Source organism: Ambystoma mexicanum, chromosome 3p, assembly GCF_040938575.1.
Source record: "Ambystoma mexicanum isolate Mex_15411 chromosome 3p, UKY_AmexF1_1, whole genome shotgun sequence".
Taxonomy (NCBI): Eukaryota; Metazoa; Chordata; class Amphibia; order Caudata; family Ambystomatidae; genus Ambystoma; species Ambystoma mexicanum.
The window spans coordinates 380945928-380951220 of record NC_090925.1 but is presented as its reverse complement, the minus strand read 5'-3'; positions in this window follow the sequence as shown (position 1 = coordinate 380951220).

Here is a 5293-nt window from a genome sequence, read left to right as displayed (position 1 = left end):
TTGGTATGATCTCAAAGTGCTGGTAGGTTGAAAGCCCTTGGGGACCGCAGTCCAGGTCAGTAGAGAGAGAGGTGTCGTAGGGTGCGTGGCTGCACTGGTTATGTGTGCAGCTGATGTAATTGCCAGATCTTAGCGTTTAGGTGTGATGTTGAAGACATCAGTTGAATGTGTGCAGTCTGGTGGATGGACACCTAGGCTGGGTTCTGGCTGCATTAGGCTTGTAGGACGCTTATGTGAGCAGCTAGGCCGGAAATGTCATGGGATAGCTGTGTTTTATTAGAGTGATGAGGTGTTTCATGGGGTAATGTTCGTATGTGAGCAGCTAGGCTGAATTTATCAGCAGTATAGCTGCATTCCAATTGTGTGATGGTGTAGAGTAGAGAGTGTTATGGGATGGGAGTGTAGTTAAGTGTGGCACTGCTAAAATTCACAATCCTGCCTTGCTCTGTTGCAGGCCAATGTTTACAGTTCTAAGTGCGGCAATGCTAACAATCACAATCCTGTCAGGTTTGGTGCAGGCTAATAATCACAATTATAATTAAGTGTGGCAATGTTAACATTCACAATCCTATCCAGTTGCGACACAGGGTAATGTTCACAGTTCTAACTAAGTGTGGCATTGCTACCAATCACAATCCTATGTAGATGTGACACAGACTAATGTTCACAGTTCTAATTAGGTATGCCGTTGCTAACATTTGCATTCCTGTCTGGTGCATGCTCATGTTCTCAATTCTAACAAAGTGCGGCACTGCTAACATTCACAGTCTTGTCTGCGTCTGGCGTGTGCTAATGTTCCCAGTTCTAACCAAGTGTGGCATTGCTAACATTTACAATCATATCTAGATGCGACGCTGGTTAATGTTCACAGTTCTACTTAGGTGTGGCTTTGCTAACATTAACCATACTGTCCGGGTCTTGCGCAGGCTAATGTTTACAATTTTAACTCAGTGTGGCATTGCTAACATTCACAATCCCGTCTCGGCACAAGCCAATGTTCACAATTCTAATTAGGTGTGGCAATGCTAGCATTCACAATCCTATCCAGTCGCAAAATTAATATTCCTGTATATACAATGTTGAATTCTAGTGGGTTGGAACAGAAATGTGTAACTGGCGGTGTGGGATTTTGTGCTGCACTTGTGACACAATAAAAGCTTTTTGGCACCGTATGACACTATGACCAGTTGACATGAGAGCAGATCTTTTGTTCCACAGCATGCATATCACAGAGAAGAGAGCAATCGTTGACAAAGCATGTCATCACAAGGTGGCAAACATATGCATAGTATGGCACCTTAATTGTTTTCCCAAGCCTTAGTGCAGCAATGACATTGGAGCCATTGGGGCTCATCAGGGCTTGGGGCGAGTGGTAAAAATGCAGCGGTAATGCTATTACCGCTGCAGTTCCACTCTGTGCAATCCTGGTTTGGGCAGAAAGTGAGAGGTTTACCTCCAGTTTCTTGCTGGATGTAAAAACCTCCCCTTTCTGCCCATTTTCGGTGCTATTACTGCCAGTAGTAATAGCACCGAAAACCCCCATGGAGTCCTATAGCGATAAACTTAGGATGTGGCGCAAACTGCGCTGGACAAAGTTGCATTAATGCTACTAGCATTGGGCGGCATACCGGTGCATTTACCGCCAAGATACCATCCAACTCGTGATGAAGCCCAATTGTCTGCTGCCAGAAAGCCCAGTGCTAGTTGCCTGGGAGTTAGCCACCTGGCCACCACATGCTTTAATTTATCACAGATGTCTGGTCCTGTGCCGCTCCCATCATGAAAATATTGCATACACAAAGAGGATTATTGGTTGACAGCATGTGGCTGCTGAGTTGACATGCTTTGCTCCGTGCTAGTGGGGAAGGTGAACCAATATACTGTCACAGACATGCAATCAGTCTTTGCCTGCTTGTCAACATATCCATAGTGAAGTGGACTTTCCCATCTTTCCCAAGACCTTTCTCACCAGCATTATTGGCAATGTAGCATTGAGCAGCTGTACTTGTGAATGATTACAATTATATTTCTGACTCGCTGAGGCTGGGCTGGTGTATACACATTGTTCCCCTACTGTTACTGTGTGCGTGCTGCTGATGGATGTGGCAGACACACTAATTTTCTATGGGGCCGACACACCTCCAAGTTCTGGCTTCAACACGCGGGGCTGTGCCAGAGTGTTCGTTGGACTTGGGGGGTTGTGCTGAGTAATATGTTGGAGATGCTGCTCTTGACACTATATATACAGAGACATTTCACACCATAGCTATGCACTTTGGATTCACAGTAGGTATCATTCTGTGTAGACTGTGTAGAGTAGAGGGAGTGGGGATATGGTAGTGCTATTGCTGCACTCTGAACCTGTGAAGGGCTTGGGGTGGTAGTAGGTGCCTTTTCAGGTTGTGGCTGATCCTCCTTTCTACCTCTGGGCAACTGCTAGGGTGGTACTCAGTTAAAGGGTTTGCAAAGGTAAAAACCTATGTGTTCACTCACAAAAAGGGGAGTGTAGTCAATGTCCTGATCATCAACATGCCCTTCAGAATCATCACTGCAACCATTGCCATCATAGAAATGAAATCATAAGCCACAGGAGTGGATGGGGGGTGCAGTTGGTGTGCTAGGATGAGAAACACCCTGATCCTCTAACACGGGTAATTGGGCATGGCTCTGCCATCCCTGGCCTACTGCTGAGAGCTGCAAATACAAACCCCCTCAAAGACATCTGCTCCTTCTGACACAGATTCAGTTGCAGTCCCTTCAGCTGGCACCTCAACATACTCCTGCAGAACTTGCACATGTAGATTGCAAGAGAGAGATAGAGAGTGAAGGATAGAAGGCACCTCATGAACATCATCAGAGAAGGGATTACTTAGAAAAATCCTGGAGTTAGGAAGATAGATCAGGCTACTGCCTTTAGGCCCTCATTTGATGTGCAGCCTAAAAAAAGCTCATACTATTTTTCCCTCACACAGAATTCTTTCCCAATACTGTACCTTTATCTATGTGTGTATATCACATTTTTACTTGTAATTTCTGAGGGTCTGTTCAGGTTTCGACAATGTTGGTTTGAATGTTAGTTTGTGTTCATAGTTAGGGTTTCTCCATATATTCAACCTCCATGTTGATATTCCCATTACCTTTTTCTAAAATGTGTTTGTCCCATTAATTTCTTTGTTTTTTTAAGAGCGTGCTGTATGATTGATTTGCATGTGATTTATGTTGGGAGATTTGTTTGTATCTAGAGGGGTTGATCGCCTTATGCGTTTTGTAGAATATTTTTCATTTCAGTGATGTTTTTCATTTCATTTTGTCCCTTCGATATATCTGTGTAATTCCCTACCGTGTGTTGCTTGCATGTTGGGCAGGGTTTCATTGTATTCATTGTATTTGTGAATGCTGCTTAGCATACGTACATGGTAACTTATGGTAAGCAGTTTTCACAACTGAAATGACACCAGCGCTCACAATTAAAAGTAAGCGCTGCCTGGCATTCAAGCATGCCAGGCTCCATTTGCTCACTTTACTCTGCAGAGAGCAAAAGTGCAGGGCAAAAGGCAGCTAACACATTTTGTCACGCCACCTTTTACCCTGCACTTTTGCACTCTGCTGTGAAAATGACATAGATTTGGCGGCTGGAATCAGTTTACATTGCAGTGCAAATTTTAAATCAATGTTACATAAAATGGATTTCATAATGTATATGTCTAGGTATGTATGATACTTATACAGCCTGGAAAGTGCATGTTTGTACCTATTAACGAAACTCAACTTGATAAAAATGTGTGTCGTTTCCCTAGCCGCATACATAGTTCAGAACTTAAAAATCTTTATTTGGAATGCATAACTGTTTTAATAGTGGAAGTTATTGTAATGACAATTCAATAAAGGCAGCTTAGGGATCCTTCTCTAATACACTGGATTTCCTTTTTGCATAAACCAGTAATCTTTCCAGCTATTGGCTCTCAGGCTTGGAAGTCACCCAAGCCCCCAGAACGGTCTGTATTGTTTGGCCCTCTAGCACATGCTTTGCTATCGGTTCCAAGAAAGGAAGGCGCTCAATGCATTATTCCCAAACCGCTGCTATTATTTTAAGTCAGTCACATACTTGACAGGGCAACTTTGTAAAAAACAAAGCGCTCTTCACAGAGTTAGTAATTGAGTCACAGGACATCATGCATGGATCTTGATCAACTACTTTCCGACTTCCCTCATTTCCGCCCCCCACAATTCCTGGCATAGCACCTCCCAACTGAACTCCCTGAAAGTTGGCATGGAGGAAGGATCTGTGTTACACACGCCATGAAGACAGAGCTTGCATGTCGACCTCAAATACTAAGAGAAACTACAAGTCCCAGACTGCAAAGTGCTGCTGACTAAAAAGTGAGACCTGGATAACCGTGATCCTCCTGGTATTGGGCCAGTGGGCAACGTTGGCTTCGTGGAATTTGAAACACAGTTCCTTCATTCATGCCAATTTGGTTCAGAAAGTGTTTGCAGGGGGTACCATGGAGAGAAGGGAGTGTGGGAGTTAAAACGAAGTTTCACATTGGACCAGCACCAATGCACCCCAAGATTCACAGGCAGGAGAGTAGCAGTACCCTTCAGAGGTCCACGTTTCTGAAAAGGTGCAGCTGGGTCTGAAAGTTCTTTATGTTCTGTAGGACAGTCCGTTGGCAGAGCTTATCAGGTTATTTTATTAAAATGAATGTCAAATCATCGTTAAATATATGATATAATGAAACATCTATCTAATTTGAAAAGAAGGTAACATAAATGAGTGTAAAAGGGTGTCTCTCTCACACAGTAGTATTTCTGTCCAGAAATATACAGTGGATGTAAAGCATTACTTCCCTAGACCAGCTGACCAAGGGTGCAAGGAGGGACATGTGGAGTATTGGATTGAGCTGACATGCCAGGCACATAGTACTACCTATGCTACTGCACAGGAATGACAAGGCACTGTTCATGAGAAGCAGTGAGTCATCTAGCAGCTGATAAGGAACACGCTGAACACTAGAAAGAAGCCAGCCTACAGGACGACGCACTTTGGGACATTGCAAAATTGACTACACACAACAGAGAAGGCCTGAAGAAGCCGACTGCAGCTGGACTGGGTTATTGGCTCAGTGACGGAATTGAGTCAAGCAGCCTCCGGGCCACCTTCACCTCGCACCAAAGTATTACGAACAGGCCCAGGGTTCAGTAGAGAAACACACGGGGGTTGGGGTGGGGGGACACCGGCCAGATCGTTTGCAGCTCCCATTTTTTTTTCAGGGACAATGTGTCCACAACA